The 26,978-nt window shown below is 41.9% G+C and overlaps 1 long non-coding RNA gene across 1 annotated transcript in view; it reads left to right on the top strand.

Moving 5' to 3' along the window:
- Positions 1–26,537, top strand: part of LOC141128925 (uncharacterized) — a 52,855-nt gene extending 26,318 nt beyond the window's left edge. The window contains exons 2-4 of the long non-coding RNA XR_012241750.1: positions 24,306–24,454; positions 24,668–24,806; positions 25,227–26,537. This is a non-coding gene — a long non-coding RNA (uncharacterized lncRNA). The remainder of the gene's footprint in view (positions 1–24,305; positions 24,455–24,667; positions 24,807–25,226) is intronic.
- Positions 26,538–26,978: the final 441 nt, after the last annotated feature.

Below are 26,978 nucleotides of genomic sequence, written 5' to 3'. Positions count from 1 at the left end.
AATCTATGGCTATCATATTTCAACAATTTTAAAAACCTTTTGTTCAGGAAAGAGTGGAATAAGCCCCCATATTGCAAACGGGAGGGAATCCCCTTTGACTCACATATCCCCTGGGCAGTCAGACCACAAGTTTTGAGACCGAAAATACCACACAACAACAACGCAACTAAAACCAAAAACTAAAACTCCTGCAAAAAGATGACTCAAGGAGGTGAGCCAAAACCTCTCTTTTCCACTGCAGGCTATACAAATACAACTCAGCTCTAAAAAACCAAACCAATGGGTGGGCGGGGGCATGAATTGTCCTCTGAGAAACTCAAAGGAAACGCCCAAACAATTAAAAATAAAAATAACACACACTGCTAAAAAACTACAAAAACTCAGTTAAAGTTAGTAAATGCAGTGCAAAGTAGAGATTTCACTTAAAACCAAAATTCAATACAATAGTTTTACTGAAAAGTATGTAAAAAGTACAAAAATAGCTAAACCTGAAAAGATTGAATTCACTTAAAAGGAAATGGTGCCTACACCATTTGCAATGACAAAACGGTGTCTTCAAAATCCAACAGTGGAAAAACAATTTAAACCAGTGAGTTTAACATTTAAACAAAACAGTTTCTCAGTTGCCAGTGTCTCACCCCTGAAATTGGAGCAATTTCCACTCTGGGATGATTTACAGTCTAAACAGTATAAAATCCTTAAACTGCGCCTCTACAAACCAAAATCACATTTTTAACACAGAACAGACCGTACTACTTAACTCACACTAAACTTAGAAACCTGGCCCAAAAGCAGAGCAATTCCACCCAAAACCCAAAACACAGCAGACACGAAATGGCAGTTGCAACAAACGAAAATCAAGCTACAAAAACTGACTAAAACAGCTGAGAACGCACACTTAGCTGTAGACACACACTTTAGGCTACATAAAACACAAAATAACACAGATTCAAACTTACACACTTGTTCCCAAATAAAGAACATGTCAGCTTCTCCAGGAACAAGACTTTGAGAAATACAAACAGCGAACAATAGAGCTCCCCCATGCTATTACCTAAGAACCTGAGACCATCCACAGGGCATAGCCCATTCAAGAAACAGCTCTCATTGTAAGTGCCTTCCAACAATACATGGCCGCCCTTCCCCCTCTCAGCCACTTGAATATGCGGCAGCCATTTTCAAAAGCAACATCAAAACAACCATTACTAAAAAATATAATTACACTTATGGGGACATGTGTCTTGGTCCCATACAAAAGTAATAATCACAATTCATACATTTCTTTGTCTCATATACATCACAAACCTTTTTTTTTTGTTTAATTTATTTTTATTGAAAGGAGAACAAGAAAGTATACAGAACATATACTGAGAGGTATACACAACATCTGATATGCCCTCTATCGTGAGAAACGTAGTAGACATTATAATAAAAGTAATCATTTTACATTGAAAATATCATGTCATGTGAATTGTAATACAAGAGTCATTTGTCATCTTGAAGTTTAGGCATCTAACACTTATCTACGAGCACACTCGTGTAAGCATCAACTTTCTGTGTACTCCACAGTATAAAGAGTAAAAAAAAAAAAAAAAAAAAAAGAGTAAGATACTAGAAAGAATGAAAAGAAAATTAAGAAGTGAAAATAGGTAAAAGGAAGGGAAAGGGAGGGGGGTCTGCCTTGGTCCAAACACTTTAATGCGGTAGGCTTAACGCTAAACACTGTGTTCATTTATTTATTTTGGTTTATGATTTCTGTGTAGGCGGTTGAATATTTGAAAGCAAACCAGCAGGACCATGTTTTTTTTACAATTTCTGATTTATTCTTGAAAGAGTATGTGAGATCTTCCATGTGGTATGCGTGATCCACTTCCAGTAGCCATTGGCGTAAGGAAGGTATAGTTGTTTGTTTCCAGTAGCGTGGAATGAGAGCTTTTGCTGCATTAAGCAAATGTGGTGTTATTGATTTTTTATATGTTCCCGCTGGTGTGCTTGTACAATGAAGTAATACAACCCATGGATCATTAGGAATTTCATACCCTTGTATCTCCTTTGCCCAGTAAAGGATGGTTAGCCAGTATGGGCGAATAAACGGGCAATACCACCATATGTGGCCGTGCGTGGCTTGCTCACCACAGCCCCGCCAACAGAGTGGTGACATCAGAGGAAATGTCTTGTGTAATATCACTGGTGTATAGTGCCATCTTGTTAATAATTTGTAATTTACCTCTGCCATTTTGGAGGCCGTTGCTGAAGTGTGGGTCATTAGTAGAATAGTGGATTTCTGTTCCTCTGTTATCTCTTTATGGAGGTCTTTCTCCCAGTTCGATATAAAGGTAGGAATTCCTGTGGTATGTAAACATTGTAAAGCTTGATAGAAATAAGAAATAGGTTTCTTAACTGGTTCCTCTTCAAAAAAGGCGAGTTCTATGGGTGTTAGGTCTGATGAGGTCCGGATGGGCTTTGGAAGAGAGCTAATAAAAGCTGTCAATTGTCGGTATTTCCAGCAATCCAGTGGTGTAGCTGTTGAGCCGGGCAACAATGTAGTCAAAGGTACAATGCCAGATTGGTTAGTAACTTGATGAAGGAGAGGCATGGGACCCAGATTCCACGTGTGAGATCTGGGGTCCATTTTTGCAGGTGGGAAATAATTGTGTCCAGTCAACGGCATGAGAGGGGAATTATATTGCCATTTGTGTGACCTATACAGTGAGTCCCACATCATAAAGGTTGAGTGCGTAAGTGGAGAAGTAGTTGGCGATAAGGTTCTGTATTTCTTAGGAATCCAAATTTGGGTAAAAAGATCAGATCCACAGAGTGTTAGTTCAAGATTGACCCATAACTTAGAAGCTTTATGGTACTTCCAATCAGAAATTCTACCCATTATTATAGCTAAGAAATATTGTTTAATGTTTGGCAGGGCTAGGCCTCCCTGTCTTTTAGATCTGATAAGGAGGGTCCTTGCCAATCTGGGTAGTTTTCTGTTCCACACGTATTTGCTGATCAGTGATCTAATCAAAGTAAAGAATGCTACAGGAATACCATACGGTATCATCTGGAATAGGAATAACAGCCTGGGTAGTATATTCATCTTCACAACACTGATTCTCCCCAACCAAGAGTGTGCCATTTGCGACCATTTTTGTAAATCTGCTCTAATGGTGTTGAGAAGAGGTAAAAAGTTGGCGCGAAATAGGGATGTTAGTTTGGGAGTGAGGTAAATGACTAGGTATTTCGGTTTGCTTTTTTGCCAGCTAAAGGGGAAGGACGTTTTAAGTTGAGCTACGATCTTTCAGGGTACAGAGACGTTTAGTATTTCCGATTTGGACATGTTAATTTTGAAATTAGAAATTACATTAAATTCTGAAAGCGCTGACATGAGGTTGGGAAGGGAAATTAACGGATGCTGTATATAAAACAGAATATCATCTGCGTAGGCAGTGTATTTGTGTTCGTAGTTGCCTACGGTGATTCCATGTATGCAGGAGTTATGTCTGATCGTTGAGAGAAAAGGTTCCAGGGAAAGGGCAAATAAAATAGGCGAGAGTGGGCAGCCTTGGCAGGTGCCATTAGAAGAGAGGGACCAATACCCAGGTGAGATAGTGTTGCCATGAGGTACCCCCAGTCAACCCTGTCAAACGGCTTTTCTGCGTCCGTTGAAAGCAGAAAGGTGGGCTGGGGGGATCCTCTCGTGTATGCCAGTAGTGATAGAGTGCGGAGGGCATTGTCACGTGCCTCTCTGCCGGGTATGAATCCCGTTTGGTCTGCGGATACCCATTGTGGGAGTAAGGGAAGGAGTCTATTTGCAATGACTTTGGCGTAAAGCTTAGCATCTATGTTCAACAAGGAAATGGGGTGATAACTCCCGCAACTACTGGGATCCTTCCCTGGTTTAGGTATCACAGTAATATGCGCATGTAAATTTTCAGGTCGGAGGGTCTCTCCCGCAGAGTTCGCATTTGCGTAGGAATAGGTGAGGCAGTAATATATCCGCAAAAGCTCTGTAGTATGCAACGGTGAAACCATCCGGTCCAGGAGCTTTACCAGTGGCCATGGCCTTCAATGCAATGCCTAACTCTGCGGTAGTGAATTCCCCATCTAATGCGTTTAAGGTGTCCGACGGGAGTTTGGGTAAGTTGGCTTGCGATAAGTAATCCTGAATTAGGGTCCTCTTCGTATTTTGGTCCGCCACCGAGGTTTGGACATGATATAGGTGTTGATAAAAAGCTTGGAATTCTTTGGCTATATCTGATATGCTAGGTTATTCTATGGAGTTTTGATTTTTTTCTATGAATGAGGCAGTTTTTTTCTGTTGGAGAGAACGCGCTAGTAGTCTACCCGGTTTGTTGCCCCACTCATGAAAATGTTGTGCTATCATACGGGAGTGACGTTTGTGTTCTGAGTGAAACAATGCCTTCAGTTCTTCCCTCTTCAGTGTTAGGTCATGAAGAACTGACTGTGACTGACTATCTTTATGTTGCTGTTCCAGAGCACTGATATCCCGAATTAGCTCAGTTTGTTGGTGTGTGTGTTCTCTCTTTTTCCTAGACCCCAATTCAATAAGTTTACCTCGTATGTGGGCTTTGTGAGCCTCCCAGATTACCCCTGGTGAAATGTCCGAATGTGTATTTTCCCGAAAATATAACGTCAGTTCTTCACTCAGCAGTTTTTTATCAATTTCATCAGAAATGAGGTTTTCATTGAGCTTCCAATTGGTAGTCCTATGGGGCATAGAGGGGACTCGTAATTGGAGCTTAATCGGGGTGTGATCTGATATGGTTGATGTTTCTATTTCCATGTTTACAGTGAGGGAAAGGTGGTGGTGATCTATAAGAAAAAAAGTCAATTCTAGAGTAGGTATGATGTACTTGGGAGAAGTGAATATAATCCTTCACACGCGGATGCATTATCCTCCAGACATCCATTAATTGGGCGTTGGAAAGACGTTTACATATATATAGTAGTCGTTTATGTGGGATACACGATTTACCTTGAGACGTGTCAAGATTAGGTTCTAGGGGAACGTTAAAGTCTCAAGCAAGGACAACACATCCGTGTGCAAATTCTCCCAATTTTTTGAGAGTGGTCGCAATAAAGCTGGCTTGGTCTCGGTTAGGTGCATACAGGGTTGCCAACGTACAGAGCATACCACCCAGGCTGCCCTTTAGAAACAGAAAACGCCCGTTTGGATCACATAACATTGATTCCAATGTGAATACGGTCCCCCTGCGGAACCCGATGGCCAAATCACAAACCTTTTACACAGCCTGCTCAGTCACACACAGCATTCACTTTAGGTTTGTATTAAATGGGACCTAAAGAGGATTTAAATATAGGTGCTTCCCCAATTAATAGACCTACTTACAATGACAAAAATATAACCTACAATTAAAGTCCCGTCATTATACAGAAAGTGACAAAAAAAATAAGGTTCTTTGCCTAGCAGAACTTACCCATACAGCGGACAGAGAATCAACATCCCGAACACAGAACAGCAAAAATTTTCAAAAAGTAATGTTGTCTTACCATAGGCCGGCCTTTGCTGGTCTAATTCTGGATGTCTCTTCCCCCTCAAGGTTCACTGTCTGTTGGCTTCCTTTCTGGCCCACCAAACTGTCAGGGAAATTTCAAGCTTCTCCCTATAAGCAAATAATTTCTTTGCGCTTAAAAGCACAAAAACAGCTCTCTTATATAACCCCTTCCCGCCGAGTGTACGCAGATGTGCATACTCGGTTTTCGGGGGTTATATCGGGATGATGCCCACAGCTGCACACATAATCCCGGTACCCTTTTGTAAAGCGGTACCGTTTTGCTAAAAGCCGTTCGGCTGTTATACCGGAGGAGCAGGAGAGGACATCCCCTCCTCGCCGCCTCCCGCCGCTCTTACCGGGCTCCTGATCCACCAGGAGGCCCGATCACCAATCCGCTGCCTCCCGCGGCTGCTGACAGTCTGGAACAAAGCCATGAGCAGCTTCATTCCAGCCTTCTAATTGTGAACGCGGAAACAACATCATGACATCACTTCCCAATGGCGCCGATTTTAAAAAAATATACAGTATTCAGAATCGTGGTTTTACTGTGAAGTGCAAAGGAGGGATCGGGGGTCTTTTAGACCCCCGATCCCTCCATAAAGAGTACCTGTCACCACCTATTACTGTCACAAGGGATGTTTACATTCCTTGTGACAGCAATAAAAGTAATCAAAACATTTTTTTTTTTAAAACACAATTTCTAAATATAAAAATAAATAAAATAAATAAGAAAACTTTTTTTTTTAAAGCACCCCCCGCCCCCCGCGAGTTCGCGCAGCAAAGAAAACGCATATGGAAGTCGCGTCCGCATATGCAAACGGTGTTCAAATCACATATGTGAGGTATTGCCGCGATCGTCAAAGCGAGAGCAATAATTCTAGCACTAGACCTCCTCTGTAACTCTAACCTGGTAACTGTAAAAAAAATTTAAAGCGTCACCTATGGAGATTTTTAGGTACCGTAGTTTGTCACCATTCCACGAGTGCGTGCAATTATAAAGCGTGACATGTTTGGTATCTATTTACTCGGCGTAATATCATCTTTCACATTATACAAAAAAATTGGGCTAATTTAACTGTTTGGTTTTTTTAAAATTCATGAAAATATCCGTTTTCCCAAAAAGTTGCGTTTAAAACACCGCTGCACAAAAAATATTGCAACAATCACCATCTTATTCTCTAGATTCTCTGCTAAAAATATATATATAATGTTTGGGGGCTCTAAGTAATTTTCTAGCAAAAAATACGGATTTTAACTTGTAAACACCAAATGTCAAAAATAGGCTTAGTCATGAAAGAGATAAAGCCGGGTAAGCTCGCTTGTACAACCCCTGGCAAAAATGATGGAATCACCAGTCCCTGAGGATGTTCCTTCAGTTGTTTATTGTTGTAGAAAAAAAGCAGATCACAGACATGGCCAAAAACTAAAGGCATTTCAATTGGCAACTTTCTGGCTTTAACCACTTGAGCCCCGGACCATTATGCTGCCTAAGGACCAGAGGTCTTTTTCCAATTTGGCACTGCGTCGCTTTAACTGCTAATTGCGCGGTCATGCAATGCTGTACCCAAACGAAATTTGCGTCCTTTTCTTCCCACAAATAGAGCTTTCTTTTGATGGTATTTGATCACCTCTGCAGTTTTTATTTTTTGCGCTATAAACGGAAAAAGACCGAAAATTTTGAAAAAAAATGATATTTTCTACTTTTTGTTATAAAAAAAATCCAATAAACTGAATTTTAGTCATACATTTAGGCCAAAATGTATTCGGCCACATGTCTTTGGTAAAAAAAAGTCAATAAGTGTATATTTATTGGTTTGCGCAAAAGTTATAGCGCCTACAAACTAGGGTACATTTTCTGTAATTTACACAGCTTTTAGTTTATGACTGCCTATGTCATTTCTTGAGGTGCTAAAATGGCAGGGCAGTACAACCCCCCCCCCCAAATGACCCCATTTTGGAAAGTAGACACCCCAAGGAAATTGCTGAGAGGCATGTTGAACCCATTGAATATTTATTTTTTTTGTCCCAAGTGATTGAATAATGACAAAAAAAAAAAAAAAAAAAATATTTACAAAAAGTTGTCACTAAATGATATATTGCTCACACAGGCCATGGGCCTATGTGGAATTGCACCCCAAAATACATTCGGCTGCTTCTTCTGAGTATGGGGATACCACATGTGTGGGACTTTTTGGGAGCTTAGCCGCGTACGGGGCCCCGAAAACCAAGCACCGCCTTCAGGATTTCTAAGGGTGTAAATTTTTGATTTCACTCTTCACTGCCTATCACAGTTTCGGAGGCCATGGAATGCCCAGGTGGCACAAACCCCCCCCCAAATGACCCCATTTTGGAAAGTAGACACCCCAAGCTATTTGCTGAGAGGCATATTGAGTCCATGGAATATTTTATATTTTGACACAAGTTGCGGGAATGTGACACTTTTTTTTTTTTTTTTTTTTGCACAAAGTTGTCACTAAATGATATATTGCTCACACAGGCCATGGGCATATGTGGAATTGCACCCCAAAATACATTTAGCTGCTTCTCCTGAGTATGGGGATACCACATGTGTGGGACTTTTTGGGAGCCTAGCCGCGTACGGGGCCCCGAAAACCAAGCACCGCCTTCAGGATTTCTAAGGGTGAAAATTTTTGATTTCACTCTTCACTGCCTATCACAGTTTCGGAGGCCATGGAATGCCCAGGTGGCACAAAACCCCCCCAAATGACCCCATTTTGGAAAGTAGACACCCCAAGCTATTTGCTGAGAGGCATGGTGAGTATTTTACAGCTCTCATTTGTTTTTGAAAATGAAGAAAGACAAGAAAAAACTTTTTTTTTTTTCTTTTTTCAATTTTCAAAACTTTGTGACAAAAAGTGAGGTCTGCAAAATACTCACTATACCTCTCAGCAAATAGCTTTGGGTGTCTACTTTCCAAAATGGGGTCATTTGGGGGGGGTTTTGTGCCACCTGGGCTTTCCATGGCCTCCGAAACTGTGATAGGCAGTGAAGAGTGAAATCAAAAATTCACGCCCTTAGAAAGCCTGAAGGCGGTGCTTGGTTTTCGGGGTCCCGTACGCGGCTAGGCTCCCAAAAAGTCTCACACATGTGGTATCCCCGTACTCAGGAGAAGCAGCAGAATGTATTTTGGGGTGTAATTTCACATATTCCCATGGCATGTTTGAGCAATATATCATTTAGTGACAACTTTGTGCAAAAAAAAAAAAAAAAAAATTTGTCTCTTTCCCGCAACTTGTGTCGCAATATAAAATATTCCATGGACTCGACATGCCTCTCAGCAAATAGCTTGGGGTGTCTACTTTCCAAAATGGGGTCATTTGGGGGGGTTTTGAACTGTCCTGGCATTTTATGCACAACATTTAGAAGCTTATGTCACACATCACCAACTCTTCTAACCACTTAAAGACAAAGCCCTTTCTGACACTCATTGTTTACATGAAAAAGTTATTTTTTTTTGCAAAAAAATTACTTTGAACCCCCAAACATTATATATTTTTTTAAAGCAAATGCCCTACAGATTAAAATGGTGGGTGTTTCATTTTTTTTTTCACACAGTATTTGCGCAGCGATTTTTCAAACGCATTTTTTGGGGAAAAAACACACTTTTTTAAATTTTAATGCACTAAAACACACTATATTGCCCAAATGTTTGATGAAATAAAAAAGATGATCTTAGGCCGAGTACATGGATACCAAACATGACATGCTTTAAAATTGCGCACAAACGTGCAGTGGCAACAAAATAAATGCATTTTTAAAAGCCTTTAAAAGCCTTTACAGATTACCACTTTAGATTTACAGAGGAGGTCTACTGCAAAAATTACTGCCCTCGATCTGACCTTCGCGGCGATACCTCACATGCATGGTGCAATTGCTGTTTACGTTTGACGACAGACCGCCGTTTGCGTTCGCCTTAGCGCGAGAGCAGGGGGCGACAGGGGTGCTTTTTTTTTTTTTTCTTTATTATTTTTTTGCTTTTTTATCTTATTTTTAAACTGTTCCTTTCATTTTTTTTTTTTTTTTTAATCATTTTTATTGTTATCTCGGGGAATGTAAATATCCCCTATGATAGCAATAGGTAGTGACAGGTACTCTTTTTTGAAAAAATTGGGGTCTATTAGACCCTAGATCTCTCCTCTGCCCTCAAAGCATCTGATGACACCAAGATCTGTGTGATAAAATGCTTCCCCAATTTCCCAATGGCGCTATTTACATCCGGCGAAATCTAAGTCATAAAATGCTCGTAGCTTCCGGTTTCTTAGGCCATAGAGATGTTTGGAGCCACTCTGGTCTCTGATCAGCTCTATGGTCAGCTGGCTGAATCACCGGCTGCATTCTCAAGTTCCCTGTTGAGACAGGAGAGCCAGAGAAAAACACGGAAGACGGTGGGGGTGGGGGGGCATTCCCTCCCACGGCTTGTAAAAGCAGTCTAGAGGCTAATTAGCCACTAGGATTGCTTTTACATGAAAGCCGACCGCTGGCTGAAAAGAATGATACCAAGATGATACCTAAACCTGCAGGCATCATTCTGGTATAACCATTCAAAGTCGTGAATGGTGTACCTGAAGACAAAAAAATGGTTAACAATAAAGCACAGTAAACGGTAAAGTATAAAAAATTGCATACCTGAAAAGCAAACATGATAAAACATAATAACAATAAAACATTGCAGAATAGAATACAGTAAAAAAGAGCAGAACAAGAGAGAGAGAATAGAGAGAGAGAGAACAATAAAACGACAACTATTTTTTTTTATTTTATATATATTTTTTTTTTTTTACACTTTTTTTGTAACTAACTTTTATAACGGTAACCGGTTCCAGGTTCGGGTCTCTCAAAATGCGATGGCATCTTGGGAGACCCTGTGAAAGTGTGCCTAGTCTGTGCAATGCTGTACCCTACGCTAATACTCAACTAGTGTATGGTAGCGTTCAAAACATTCACCAATGCAAAGACCTGGATTGTCAGGACAGGAGGGACAATAATAGCGGGTGTCACGCCTATATTCGCGCTTGCTGCAGACACGACATCTTTTTTGGGGGTTCGTTGGGTAGGGGTACTCGGGAGGACATAAAGAAAATGCCTCTCATGCAGCCAACTGCATTTGGTTGGGGATGTGAATGGGGGAAGTACGGGCGCTGCAGAAGCGGTGGGTTCCCAATTAGGATTGGCGAATGCAGCAGGAAGGGCACTATGGGCACGACGGGCCTGTGTTTGTCTTCTTGGTGGCAGCGGGACACTACTTGTGCTTGCCACCTCACCAGCTTGAACTGCACTTATGGGACTCGCCACGTCACCAAGTGTTACTGCAGTGCTGGTTTGACTACGACCGGGGTGTACTAGGCCGCTGGCGTTTGCCAGTTCAATAAAAAGCTACCAAAAAAACTGTTAGCGATCGCAGGGATCAGGCCTGACTCTGCGAACGCTGCAGTTATGCGTTAAGTGTTTTGTAAGTGACAGTGATCGATCGATACTGCACTTGGGTGGGCTGGGCCGGGCGGAGGGGCAAAATGCAGGTGCTAGCAGGTATCTGGGCTGATCCCGCTAACACTGCGTTTTTGGGAACCCTAAACTGCTGGGGACGCCAGTATAGATCTGATCGGATCAGATATTGATCCGTTCAGATACTATACCACTAAGGGAGGTGTACGGTGCGTGCGTGGGTGTTAGCGGTACTGGCGCTAATCTGACGCTGCTTGGGGCTGGTGCTTGCCAGTTCACCAAAATACTACCAAAAAAACTGTTAGCGATCGCAGGGATCAGGCCTGACTCTGCGAACGCTGCAGTTATGCGTTTAGTGTTTTGTAAGTGTCAGTGATCGATCGATACTGCACTTGGGTGGGCTGGGCTGGGCCGGGCGGAGGGGCAAAACGCAGGTGCTAGCAGGTATCTGGGCTTATCCTGCTAACACTGTGTTTTTGGGAACCCTAAACTGCTGGGGACGCTAGTATAGATCTGATCGGATCAGATATTGATCCGATCAGATACTATACCACTAAGGGAGCTGTACGGTGCGTGCGTGGGTGTTAGCGCTACTGGCGCTAACCTGACGCTGCCTGGGGCTGGTGCTTGCCAGTTCACCAAAATGCTACCAAAAAAACTGTTAGCGATCGCAGGGATCAGGCCTGACTCTGCGAACGCTGCAGTTATGCGTTTAATGTTTTGTAAGTGTCAGTGATCGATCGATACTGCACTTGGGTGGGCTGGGCTGGGCCGGGCGGAGGGGCAAAACGCAGGTGCTAGCAGGTATCTGGGCTGATCCCGCTAACACTGCGTTTTTGGGAACCCTAAACTGCTGGGGACGCTAGTATAGATCTGATCGGATCAGATATTGATCCGATCAGATACTATACCACTAAGGGAGGTGTACGGTGCGTGCGTGGGTGTTAGCGCTACTGGCGCTAACCTGACGCTGCCTGGGGCTGGTGCTTGCCAGTTCACCAAAATGCTACCAAAAAAACTGTTAGCGATCGCAGGGATCAGGCCTGACTCTGCAAACGCTGCAGTTATGCGTTTAGTGTTTTGTAAGTGACAGTGATCGATCGATACTGCACTTGGGCTGGGCCGGGCGGAGGGGCAAAACACAGGTGCTAGCAGGTATCTGGGCTGATCCCGCTAACACTGTGTTTTTGGGAACCCTAAACTGCTGGGGACGCTAGTATAGATCTGATCGGATCAGATATTGATCCGATCAGATACTATACCACTAAGGGAGGCGTATGCTGCGTGCGTGGGTGTTAGCGGTACTGGCGCTAATCTGACGCTGCCTGGGGCGACGCATATCACCGCCGGGCGATCAGGGGGCTAAACCTTTATTCGGTAATAAACCGCGGGTGCCCTGACACTATAAAAAATAAACGAACTAACCAGCGTCACCCGTAACAGTTATACGGTGATCAGTGGTGAAAGGGTTAACTAGGGGGCCATCAAGGGGTTAAAACATTTATTCGGTAGTATATGGGGGTCCCTGTCGCTATAAAACGCTGACGGCGAACCTAAATATTTACCTCACTAACTAGCGTCACCAGCGACACTAATACAGCGATCAGAAAAATGATCGCTTAGTGACACTGGTGACAGGGGGTGATCAAGGGGTTAAAACTTTATTAGGGGGGTTAGGGGGGTATCCTAGACCTACAGGGGGGTAATACTAACTGTCCCAACACTGTAACTGTCACAAACTGACACCAATGCAGTAATCAGAAAAAAAAACAAAAAAAAAAAACTGCTGGTGTCAGTTTGTGACGGGGGGGGGGGGCGATCGGGGGGGGGATCGGGGTGTTTTGTGTGCCTGGCATGTTCTACTGTGTGTGTGTGTGTTGTGCACTCACATACCTGTCTTCTCTCCTCGGGCCGGAACGGAAATTACCGAGCCGAGGAGAGATGACATCATTTCCTTTGCTGCTGTTTAGCATACAGCAGCAAAGGAATGTTCTCATTGGCCGGCGGCGATCGCGAGGGGGGGGCCACGAACGGATGACCGCCCCCTCATCTCCGATCGCCGTGGGACAAAAGACGACCGCCTCGGGCACCGGGGGGGGGTCCGATCGGACCCCCCACCTGCGGAAGGCAAATCACGTATATGTACGTGATTTTACCTGTCCGTGCCACCTTGCCGACGTAAATCGGCGTGAGGCGGTCGTCAAGTGGTTAACCTCCCTGGCGGTATGATTATTTCAGATTTTAGGTGCTGAAAGCGGTACCATTATTTTGCACAGAAATTTGGCGTTTTATATTGTAGGCCTGTAATTCTTAGGAATAATTCACTTAAATCTGTCTAAACCATAGTCTAGTAGACATCCCGGGTATGATAAATTTTGAAAAACGAAATAAAAAATTATAATATAATAAATAACTATAAATAATTATAACAAATAATAATATAAGAATAATAAAAATTATTCAATAATGTAATCAAATCAAAAACACTGAAATTTGCTCAGTTGCAGAATTGTCACTTTCGTTACTTTTAGTGTTTGGTGATGGATTTTCCCACAAATCACTATCACTCAATTCTGCGAATGATTCTAATTTATTGTCGCTGTTTTCTAGCTGGTCTAAAGCCACTTTTGATGTAAAGGGACGGTTTTGGTTGCTATGGACAATCTCCAGTTTCCAGGCAGAAAGAACAGTATTTATGATATAAAACTGCATGCAGGGCATGGACAGGCCACTAGGGACAAAGGGGATGTGTAATTATTTGATACAGTAATGTAATCTGTAAGATTACAGTATACTGTATCTATACTGTGTGTTTCACTTTTTGAATTTGCCGCCGAACTCCGTCCCCGTGCGTCGCAACGCTCTCAGGGAACGGAGCTCGGCACTGTGAATCGAGTGAGACACAGCGGCTCGCCGATCACAGCGGTGAGACATCGCAGGATCCTGGGGACAAGGTAAGTAAACTCTTCCTGGATCCTGCGATGCGATCCCGAGTCTGGCTCGGGGATACCGCTTTTGGTATTGAAAATCCACCCCGAGCCAGACTCGGGAATACCGCTAGGGGGGTTAAGAAACACTAAAAGAAATCAAGAAAAATAATTGTGGTGGCCAGTAACAGTTAGATTTATAGAACAAGCACAGGGAATAAATTATGGAATCACTCAACTCTGAAGAAAAAATTATGGAATCATAAAAAATAAACAAACAAAATAACACTCCAACACATCGCTAGTACTTTGTTGCACCACCTCTGGCTTTTATAACTGCTTGCAGTCTCTGAGGCATTGACTTAATGAGTGATAAACAGTACTCTTCATCAATCTGGCTCCAGCCTTCTCTGATTGCTGTTGCCAAATCATCTTTGCAGGTTGGAGCCTTGTCATGGACCATTTTCTTTAACTTCCACCACAGATTTTCAATTGGATTGAGATCCGGACTGTTTGCAGGCCATGACATTGACCTTATGTGTCTTTCTTCAAGGAATTTTTTCACAGTTTTTGCTCTATGGCAAGATGCATTATCATCTTGATAAATGATTTCATCATCCCCAAACATCCTTTCAATAGATGGGATAAGAAAAGTGTCCAAAATTTCAATGTAAACCTGTGCATTTATTGAAGATTTAATGACAGCCATCTCCCCAGTGCCTTTACTTGACATGCAGCCCCATATCATAATTGACTGTGGAAATTTGCATGTTTTCTTCAGACAGTCGTCTGCATAAATCTCATTGGAACGGCACCAAACAAAAGTTCCAGCATCATCACCTTGCCCAATGCAGATTCGAGATTCATCACTGAATATGACTTTCATCCAATCATCCACAGTCCACGATTGCCTTTCCTTAGCCCATTGTAACCTTGTTTTTTTGTGTTTAGGTGTTAGAGATGGCTTTCTTTTAGCTTTTCTGTATGTAAATCCCATTTCCTTTAGGCGGTTTCTTACAGTTCGGTCACAGATGTTGACTCCAGTTTCCTCCCATTTGTTCCTCATTTGTTTTGTTGTACATTTTCTGTTTTCAAGGCATATTGCTTTAAGTTTTCTGTCTTGACGCTTTGATGTCTTCCTTGGTCTACCAGTATGCTTGCCTTTAACCACCTTCCCATGTTGTTTGTATTTGGTCCATGTTTTAGACACAGCCGACTGTGAACAACCAACATCTTGTGCAACACTGCGTGATGATTTACCCTCTTTACCTGCATACTAACAAGCAGATTTAATCTGATGCAGGTGTTAGTGTTTGTAATGAAAATTTACAGGGTGATTCCATAATTTTTTCCTCAGAATTGAGTGATTCCATAATTTATTCCCTGTGCTTGTTCTATAAATCTAACTGTTACTGACCACCACAATTATTTTTCTTGATTTCTTTTAGTGTTTCTTAAAGCCAGAAAGTTGCCATTTGAAATGCCTTTAGTTTTTGGCCATGTCTGTGATCTGCTTTTTTTCTACAACAATAAACAACTGAAGGAACATCCTCAGGGACTGGTGATTCCATAATTTTTGCCAGGGGTTGTATTTCTCCAAGTAACACAGACACAGATGCTGGTATCACCTTGAGCTTAGCAGAATCCTCGAGAGAATAGCCAGCTCCTTTTACTTATACTATAAACATGAATAACAAAGGAAGGTGGTGGCTTCAGAATCAGCCAATCAGACACTTGTATTCTTTCAAAAGAACCAATCACACACATGTATATATTCAAATAGAAATACAGTAGCGACGTGTACAGATGGTCATGTGCAGGGCCGTGTGGCAAGCGTCTTGTGAGACACAAAGTGTCTCACAATTTGAACACTACTTATATGGCTCTGAACACGATCGTGTGCACATTCCCACTGCTACCAATGACGCGAGCCGTACTCCATCATGGCTCAGTGGGCCATGATTTTGTATGGTCATGCTATGGTTCCCATGTACGCAGATCTGCTTACTTAGAAGTTTAGATGCAGTCATCATGGAGTGGCCAGTCCCTTGGTGAGGCATAAACAAACATCCTCAAAAGAGCAAACAGATCTGCCGTGTCCACAGAAGGTTTCCACAGCCAATGGTCTTCCACCAACGTCTATATGTGCGAATATGCTCACATGAGAGCATTACAGCAAAACTGAAACTGGGGGACATCTGACAACATACATTATTACAAATTTCCACAACAAGTATTGCTATAAGTCAAAATGCGGAGGAAGTGACATGGGTCACCCCGAACACAGAACACAGAAATCCCCTAAGCTGTATCTTATACATGCAGGATTTGAAAACTCCAGACCCATGATCAAAGCTGGGACCCAATAACACAAATATTCCTAGTTGCAGAAGACAGCACACTTTTTCACATTGGAAGGGTTGAGATATTTGGCAAAATACTGCTAATCATGTAATAAAACCACATTTTGGACTACAGTTTCTAAACTTATATAGCTCCCAACTGTCCCTGATTTTGAGGGACTGTCCCTGATTTGCAGCAATGTCCCTCTGTCCCTCTTTCCTCCTCATTTGTCCCTCATGTTGGTCTGATCGATGTAGTTGTATATGAAATGCACTTTTTCAAAAAGTGTTTCCCAGCGCTAAGCCTTTGATCCAAATGCAAAATTTCTGCATTTGTAAATTTGATAAGCCAATATAAAGGAATAGTAGTGGAAAAAAAAAACACTTGTGGGTTTAACTAATCTTTTTTGGGGGGTTAATTCTCCTTTAGGGGGTCATGGTGGGGGCGTGTCCTATGCCTACATACTTTTGCTAGTAAGTGTCCCTCATTCCCATCTCAAAAAATTGGGAGGTATGGCTCTCCTTAGGAGAATGCTGTTTATTTACTTGTCATGCTCAGGCGTCCTGCCTTCACTTGTTCTGGCTCAGTGTTTTAGAAAGTATTGAAGCCAGAGACAGTCAGGCAGCTAGAATTTTTAGTGAAAAGTCAACAATGGCAGTACCCATCTCTCTCTCAGTAGTCTCCACTCTAATTCATCCCAAAGGTGTTCTATCAGGTTGTGGTCAGGACATCCATGTCTTTATGGACCTTGCTTTGTGCACTGGTGCGCAGTCATGTTGGAGCAGGAAGGGGCCATGACTACATGACATCGCATATGACAGCATTGAATGGAACCAGAGAATAACCTATTGGTCAACTGCCTATGAATATAGAACAGAAGAGAGTCTTCTGATAGATATTTGGTAATATAGTGTAGGTGTCAAAAAGCCACATCTTGCATTCTATTGCTTTCAATGAGCCTGTATACACAGGTATATGCTTTTACCAACATGGCTGGCTGGTGATCCAGACTCCCCCAATGTGTATATGTGGGCAAAAGTTTTATAATCTACGATTCAGGAGAGCTGTAAATATATGCACTTATGCACATTCTTGCAAGTATTTACAATTGTTTTTCTTTATACTGATCTACTGTTAACACTGTTTACAGTTTACAGTATATCACCATATAAAAAAATACAGTAAATACTTGCAAGAATGTGAATAAGTGCATATATCACAGCTCCTTTGAATCATAGATTATAAAACTTTTACACACATATACGCATCGGGGGAGTTCGGATCACCAGCTAGCTGTGTTGGTAAAAGCAAAACAGTCTCATATTTTCAAAAGGTAAACAAAATAACTTAGAAGCAAAATAAAATAAAAGGTCTGCAGTCACCAGTGATACACCTCCATTCCTATATACATATACAAAAAATCATCCGCATATACAAATTCATCCACCCCTGATGAGCGAGCTATGATCTCGCGAAATGCGCGTCGGGTTTTCTGATGCGTGCATTTGTATATACTGCATTGTATAACGTTTGTATCAACTTTATTTTCTTCATTATGTGCAAATCCATTGGCTGAGCTAATTTGCTATATTATCCATGTATGTACATTAATTTTAATAAACATTTATACTGCTATTACTCTTGTTACTCAGTGGCTAACTGTGACCACCTCATTTAAAGTTCCAAGGCGACTCTCTCTTTTTTTGTGAACAAAATAGCTTAATGTCAGCATAAAAATAATAAACAAACCAGTTCATATACCTGTTACAGAAAATAACGATTTGGCTTACCTCCCGTAAAACTTGTCCCTTAACAAAGTTTCAAAGTCCCCGCCTGCTTCGAAGTCCACCGAAAATGTCACCAGAGCTCAGCAGCAAACAGCAAAACAGCTCTACCTCACAAGCATGTGGATTAACCCCATCAGGACCAAAGTCCCCATAGTTAGGGTTAGAGGCTTTTTCCCACGCAAAGTCTCTCCGAGCCTCCAAGTTGTGGGTCCCATGCCAGGACTTAACAATCCTTTTTTGCCAGATCACCTTGGAACCCCTCACCCTGCATAGGTGAGAATCCCTAAGTACTCCCAATTGCTATTTGTCATCCCCCTTAATGTGACTGCAACTCATCCCTGGCCTCCTGAACAGCATGTACACAAGTGCACTATAAGGACCATACTTGCTTTTTCTGTGCAGTAAATTTCTGTCAGGAAAGTCCAGCATTCATTCATCAGTACCGTGTACAAGGACTCTAAGAAACAGTATTGGTTATACATAAACCTTAACTTCAATGGCAAAAACTACAAAAATAGTCAGTTAGTCATTGCAAACAGCTTTTTTTAGTAAAGAAAGCATATGGCAACAATTAGGGCCAACTGCACCGGCTATGATAAATTCAGTTTAAAGCTCACGCATAGAGAAAGACAAATAGGTACTAGGATAGTTGCTATATACCACACAATTACAGAATTTGGTATTTTCATAGAATTTAATTGTATCTTTGTGTGTTTTAGCATAAAATTCTATTGTGAGCCCATGTAAAGCGAAAAACATGGGTGTGCTGCCATTTTAAAGCCATGTGTATATAAGGCCAGTACACAAAGACATTATAACCTGACCTCCATGACAGGTGGGGTGAAACGCCTTGGGTTTTGTGCTTTGAGCTTGTGCTGATGCCATCAGTTTGAGATGCATGTGGCATCATTCAGAATTCATTGACAGGTGCATTTGACCTTCAGTTGACCTACTCACCTACATTTGACCTGCTTCAAGACGTCACTGTATTCCCATACAGGGAAAAAGAAACACAGCTTAACTGCCTGTTTTTACCAATCCTGGGCTGCCCAACAGACAAGATCTTTAATGTGTTGAATGCAGTGGATGCATAGGCGTGCCCACGGGGTGTGCCCAGGCACACCCTAATCATTGTGCTCTCATTGGTTGTGACTGGTGTCAGTAGTTGTGACTACTACTGCTCATGTCACCACTGCCTGGCCTGGATTTGTCCTGCAAGAAAAAGCATCTTTTTGCAGCACAGCCTGCACTGCAGGGACTAGGGAGTCCCCGGGACCACAGGCGCGGCGGAGTGATCCGGCCGCATTTCCCGATGGGTCCTGTATAGTTCCGGCAACGCAGGTCCCGCAGGCAGCGTCGGAGTGATATGCGTCTGCACTCCGCCCCCCTCTGGCCTCCTCTCTCTCCCTTCCCTCGGAAGAAGCAGCGGACTCAGCGGAGCCTAACCCTGGACTCAGATAGCGGCAGGCGGCTGGCTCAGTGAGCTCAGGTAAGCAGTGCCAGTGAGACAGCACTGAGCAGGGAAGGGCAGACACAAGATGGATTGGACCAAAAAAAAAAAACACAAAAAGGCAACTCGATATGAACCATGAACCCTGTCCCTGCCAGCAAAAAAGTAAGTGTGAATTTATATATATATATATATATATATATATATATATATATATATATATATATATATATATATAGATAGATAGATAGATAGATAGATATAGATATACACACATACATATATATATTTATATATATATATATATATATATATATATATATATATATATATATATATGTAGCGCTGGTAGATTTTTAATCTACCGCTGATAGGTAAATTTTGTGGGTTACTTGTTAGGTGAAGTTAGATTTGCCTCTGTTCCAGCTTGGCTGAGTTGCGTGTAGTTCCACACTGTGCCGGTGGGTGTCGTTGTCACCATGGGCTGGTGTTGGAAAGGCAATGTGTTGAAGCGTATGAGTGCTCCTCTGTCGGACAACTCGGTGGAGGTGGTCCTCCGAGTTGCATTCTGGGAGAGGGTATTTATGGAACAGACGACATGTTTAGGGGTTTCGTTTTTCAGCCACCTGCTGGTCCTCCTGGCTGACAGGTATGCGTTAAGAGTACCATCTCGTGGTCCTCCGTTCCGGAGGCCCACGCTGCTGTGGCGTGTGGGTGGGCCCAGAAGCCTGTCTGGGGCCTACCACTGTAGCAGAGGAATGGTCCTGAGCTGTCTATCCTGAGTGAAGAAGCTGGACAACCGAGGAGATCCCAGGGGAGGACCCATCATGGAAGGATCATGCAGAGTGCTGGTCTGGAGAGGGGCCTGGTGACTCGGTTGGAGGACGTATCCTGAAGTAATCTTACTGCATAGTACTGTGTCTGACATTCATCGCAAACCAATACATCCTGTTGCAGAGGATCGTATGGGTTTTATTCCAAACAAATCTGTGGCAGAGACTTTTGTTCGTGCTGCGTACTGGCTGCTAGGCAAGTGAGAGAGGCCTATCCAGGCGAGCAAAGATTGAATCCCACAAGGGGAGTGCATTCAATTACAAGTGATCAATTCCAAAGAATGTTCTAAAGAGTACTAAGGAAAGGTATTTAAGCTTCCCTGCAACTTTCCTTCTGCCTCTTTCCTGCTACTGCTACTTCCTTTAATACTTGTTCATTAAAGCATTGGAAAATTTACTCAAGTGTTTGGTGTCTACATCGTCCAGAGGTAAACTCAACGGAACCCTAGACCTGGTGCCGGTGAAACAGAGGTATCGAGAGTGAAGGTAACAAGCCCGCTTTAAACCAGCAGCTCCACCGAGAGTTAGTGCTACATATATATATATATATATATATATACACTTACTTTTTTGCTGACAAGCCAGGCAGGGTTCATATTTATTTGAATTGTATTTGTGATGTACATAAAAATATTATATATATATATATATATATATATATATATATATATATATATATATATATATATATATATATATATATATATATATATAAATATTTGCACATACATACATTAAGTCGATTTTTACATGTCATTTTTTAAAAATTGTTCTCACGTGTTAAAATAATGCTTCGATAATGTTATTTTAAAAAATAACAATTTAAAAAAATGACATTTAAAAATCAACTTAACCACGACCTTTGGAAGATTTTCCCCCTTCAGGACCAGGCCATTTTTTGCTATTTAAGGTCCCTTTCACACGATCGGGCCGTTCAGGTCCGCCTGTCAGTTTTGACGGCGGACCTGAACGGGCGCTCCATGTTAGCCTATGGAGCGATGGATGTCAGCGGAGACATGTCCGCTGACATCCGACCCGGTCCAATCCGCTAAAAGCAGACGGATGCCTCTATGTTTGGATCCGTCGCTGGCGGATCGGATCGGGTGAGATCTGATGAGAACGGACATGCTGCTCAGTGAGCATAGAGGGTCCTGTCATCCGCCGACTCAGCGGAGATCAACGGAGAGATCTCCTGCTGAGCCAGCGGACCGAGGCGGAGTCCGCCTCGTGTGAATGGGGCCTAACTGCACTACTGACAATTGCGCAGCCATGCAATACTTTACCCAAATGAATTTTATATAATTTTTTTCATGCAAATAGAGCTTTCTTTTGGGCGTATTTGATCCCCACTAGGTTTTTTATTTTTTGGTAAACAACAAAAAACTGTTACTACTACTACTACCATAAAACCTATCCAATAAAATCAATTTTCTTCAAAAATTTAGGCAAAAACGTATTTTACTACATGTCTTTGGTATGTGCCAATGTGGGTTAACGTGCCTGTACGTCAGCCCACATTGGAGCAGTGACGGCTGGTGCTCCAAATTTTTTTTTGGGGGGGGGCGCAAACAAACTGAAAAAAAAAATTAATTGCAGCCACTGTGCCCATCAAACGCAGCTACTGTGCCCATCAAATGCAGCTACTGTGCCCATCAATTGCAGCCACTGTGCCCATCAAACGCAGCTACTGTACCCATAAATTGCCACCACTGTGCCATCAAACACAGCTACAGTACCCATCAATTGCTGCCAGTGTGCCCATCAATAAAAAAAATGTGCATTTATTATTTTTTGTTGCAGATGCCTGGAAAGCATTGCACCAGCAATCAGCAGATCACTGATACCATGCAGGTCTCATGTACACTGTCGGTGTATCGGCTTACCCATACGGGTAACACTGAGCAAGAATTAGCATGGTCGGCTAATTATAATGAAATTATTGAAGAATTTAAGTCTATAACACCTTCTGTGCGACGTCTTCTTCTCTAAAACATGTAGAGAAGGTAGCCATAATAATACTCTGTAGTGTGCAAACCACTTTTTTGATGCCAATTTGATGTCCAAATACATATTTCCAGGGCTTTTTTTCAGCAGGAACATGGGAGAGCACAGTTTCGGCACCTCAGCACTGAATGTATATGCCAAGGGGTGGCGGGATTTGCTGGAGTGTCTATTGATATTGGCTGCTGGGGTCTCTATTGTCCCTGGGTGATGTATTGATGCTGGGGAAGTCTATTACTGCTGGTGGGATCTATTGTTTCTGGGGGGTCAATTGTTGATGGGAGAATACTACTGTTGCGGGAGGGGGCTTATGTTGCTGGAGAGTATATTGATACTGGATGCTGGGAGATCTATTGTTGCTGGGGAGATCTATTGTTAATGGGAGGGATCTATTGTTGCTGGGGGGTGTCTATTGTTGCTGGGACTGATCTATTGTTGCTACTTACCGTGCAGTTTTTAAAATTGCTTATTTGATTCAGAGAATTATTTAAAAGCTTTGTTTATGTTAAAAGATTATTTAATTAATAAGTTAAAAAAATTGTGTTTGTTTACATTGATAAACGTTTTTTTAATAAAAAAATGTTTTAATACATTTTAAAATGTTTGTTAACATTTATTTATAAGAGTGTGTGTGTGTGTATATATATATATATATATATATATATATATATATATATAGACGCACGTGTGTTTGAGCTTTGGTTTGAGGTGCACACCCTAATGCAATGGGCTGCGCACGCCTATGAGTGGATGTTATAGTAGTGGAAGTGTGCTGAGTTGGAAGTGATATACTGTATCTACCATTTACAATGTAAGGGGTAACACCCTCAAGCAAAACTCCAATATTGGTTGCGTCCATTTCTGGAGTCTAGCTCCAGCTTCAACAGAATACCGGCCATCAAGACTCCAGTAATGGCATCAGGCAGAACAACTCTTTCTTTCTCTGTGGAATCCCCCCTACACTGCAGAAGGCTCCTGGACACAGGTAAGTAACAGCTTTGCTAGAATTGGGAACAAAACCACTCTCCTACATCTTGCTGGCTGTCTCTTTCCTCCCATACAGACTGAGTGTGTCTGGGCAGAGCCCTCCCCCTTTTATTTACAGCACAGGGAGAGAGAAGCAGCGCTCAGCAAAAAAAATAGGGAAACAGGTTAACTGTTTCCCTCCTGGCTGAGGCAGCATTAACCATTACCTGCCTACATACACATATATAATTTGGACCTGCAAAATTCCCAGTATGAATTGTGTTTGTGCATCTTGTCTGAAGAGAAACAAACATAACGCTGATGAGTAAATCAACCATTGAAATTATTTGGGTTGTCAGGCTAGGCGGTGTTGTGTCTTGGCAACTTGATTTCCAACTGATCTGGACTTTGCTACTTGGCAATCAATGAAGCAGGACTTTTGGTTTCCCACTTTCTAGTTTGAATTGAAAGTAATCAGGTTTTATGAAAGATCATCTGTGTAAGGAGTAGCACTATACAAACTGTACTGTATGTGCGTGAAGGGGGAACCTTGTGACCTAGAAATACTGAGAATCTGATTTTTTAAATATTTATTTTAACAATGCAGTGTATTTTAATAGTTTGTAATTCTAACAATATTACAGCATCACCGTTAGTACACTGTTTATAATTACAAGTAAGTGTATTTTAAAGAATAATCACAGTAAAAGGTAAAAATAAATAACTAGTGCCTTACTCATATAAATTGGTTAATCAACCACAATCACACTTTGTAGCTCCATATTTTCTCAAGTGGGAGAGGGATCGCTGGCTGTCTCTCACAATTGCTCAACCTCACCCACAAATCATCTATAGCGAATAAAATACGGGAATTAAGATTTAAAATCTTATCCAGATGGTATAGAGTACCCACCATCCTGCACAAGTGTTTTCCAATCTGTTGGCACTGTGAGAAAGAGAAAGGTAGTTTTTACATATCTTTTGGGATTTTCTGTCTCTTCAAGGTTTCTGGGAGGCGGTACAGTGGCATGTTAAGAAATACACAGATGTCGGTCTTGGAAACAGCCCTGCAACCTTTTTACTGCACTTGATCCACATGTTTAGGAGACACTACAAAGCTCCCTCTTGATTCATTTGATCAACACCGCCAAAGGTGAGAAATTAAGAAAGACATGGTTTTATTGGGTAGATTTCCCTCTTTGCAGGAATATGGTAATGCCCTTGCTACAGGTTAATTTATACACCCACTTTCCTTGCTACTGGAAAACCAGGCTTTTGACACTCAGCTATATATTGGTTTGGATCCATGGATGCCTCCCCTCTGGTCCCACTCCAACCCCCATTTTTCCACTTCTCATTTTTCCAGGCTCTGATGAAGAAGGGTAACCTTCGAAACGCGTTAGCCAGCAGTAGTCCGTACGCCTCCTTCCTGGGACCTGGAAAACTGCTACCACTGGATTATTCGCCTCTGTGTCATATACAATGCGATTTTCTCTTCGACCTTTGTGAGTAGATTTTATCTTGTTTTTAATCAATAAATCTGTCAAGGATAATGCACTAGGCTGGTGCGCTCTTTTTTTCTTTCTTTTCATTTCCACTCCTCACCCTGACCTTCACCCCCACTTGTGTCCTGTGTCTTGCTGTTCCTTACCCATGTCTTACGCCCTTCCTTTTTGTCTACTTCTACAGTTTACCATTGCTTCCAATGCAGAGATTGTTGGTCTGCCACATCTCTGGCTCTTCATCCTAACTTTAAACCATTCTTGACCTAGGTGAATATTATTTTTGCCTTCCCTCCTAGTGATAGACTCTGGTAGGATGCCTTCTCAGTTTGGGATAGTTTTTTTTGTGTGGATTCATAGATTTAACAATAGAAGAAGCAAGTGGTACACATTTTGTATTAACACTTTTTCATCTTTATACAGAACTAGCTCGTGACATTTGACTGCCTGCTTCCGAAGGAGCCGCTGATAGAATTGGGTCCTCTGCTCTTCCCTTGGCCCTAAATGGAGCCCCACTCTTGTTGACTGAAATAATACCTTGACTGGAGAACCTCCTGGCAGCTAAACAAGAAATAAACACACCAACTGTGATAAAAGGGAATAACCAGCTTGTATTGGAAGCAATAAAAAAGTAAAGCATTATAGCAGTTCAAAAGGTTAAACAATAGGCACAGAAGAATCAGACATCACAAACGCAACACAATAGGATCTGGATCCCTTTGTTTGTTTACTTTAACTAAATGTATTGTAGCGGTGAAGACCTAATTTTGCTGTTATCTGAAGGTACACCTAGATAAGTTATCTTCAACCTCAGCATCTCTCCCTGAAGTGGTCACCTGAAGTATAAGTCCTTCCCTGTATCTCCCCAATTTGATGACATGAGTAGTTTAAGGTTGTAGTTGTTTCAATAGAATATATTAGAACTTATAGGACTGTTACAATGTATGTTGTTTAAGCCGGGGTATGCCCAGAGGCTTTATTATGTAACCCTTTTTTTCACAAGAAAACTCAATAAAAAGTATTAAAAAAAATAGGCACAGTGAATCAACACAAGAACAATACAGTATGGTCAAATACTCTTTAAAGTGTGACCATCTGTCCTGCAGGACTGAGGGTATAAACAATAGCCCTCTAACTGGGAGATCACTCCCCCCAAGCAAGACATGTATGGATATGAAGAAATTAACTGGTTAGCTCACTTGTAGTCCCTCAGTCAGGAGAGTCTAGGTTTAAGCCTGGGAACATCTGTTACATCTCTGGCACACCAGTACTTTTAAAAAGATAGACCCTCTGTTTAAACAGTCTTAAGGTTGGTTCTTCTGCTGGCTTAGTTGGGGCCCTTAAGTTGGCGCACAATACAATATGTGTAATATGTGTAAAAACAGAATGATTCCCTTTTTAAGCTGTTGGCACAGTTCACTTAAATATATAAGGTGGTTGGTAAAGGCCTCTTTAACCCTTTCACTGCCATAACCATTTTTGCATTTTTTTTGCACACATGTTTAACAAATCATTTTAAGCCTGAAGATTACATAAACCCCCAAAACATTATATATTTTCTGAAAGCAGACACCCTAGAGAATGAAATTGTGGTAGTTCCAATTTTTTATGTCGCCGCAAAGGTCTAGGAAATGCAAAATTTCTGTATAAAATACACTAAAGTGAATTTTAGGGCAAACAAACAGAATAAACTACGAACATTTTGGTTAAATATCAAAGACAAAGTTGCACTGAGTAAACAGATACCCAACATGTCAAACCTTAAATTTGTGTGTGCTCGTGAAAAGGTGACAAATTTCAATACCCTATATTTTCTATAGGCGACGCTTCAGACGCCTCCATAGGTCATCAGTTTAGTGTTACAGAGGAGGTCTTGTGCTAGAATTATTGCTCTCACTCCAGCGTGCAAAGTGATATGTAACGTGTATCGCAAAAGACATTTTCACGTGTAGGCACCAACGTGTGTGTTTATGTCCGTATGTGTGAATATGTAGGGGGGGGCTCAAAATTTATTGGGGGGGGGGATTTTATGTGATTGGGTGTAAATTTATTTTTTTAGGGAAAGAAATAAAAAATGTTCTTCCCTTTTTGTCCCCTATGTGATGGGACATGCGGGGGGGGGGGGGGTGCTGTTACCGGGGGGGTGTGGAGGCAATCCGGCTGCAGCACTTCCGC

Source organism: Aquarana catesbeiana, linkage group LG02 (genome assembly GCF_042186555.1).
Source record: "Aquarana catesbeiana isolate 2022-GZ linkage group LG02, ASM4218655v1, whole genome shotgun sequence".
Lineage (NCBI taxonomy): Eukaryota > Metazoa > Chordata > Amphibia > Anura > Ranidae > Aquarana > Aquarana catesbeiana.
This window is presented reverse-complemented; position numbering and strand designations above follow the sequence as displayed.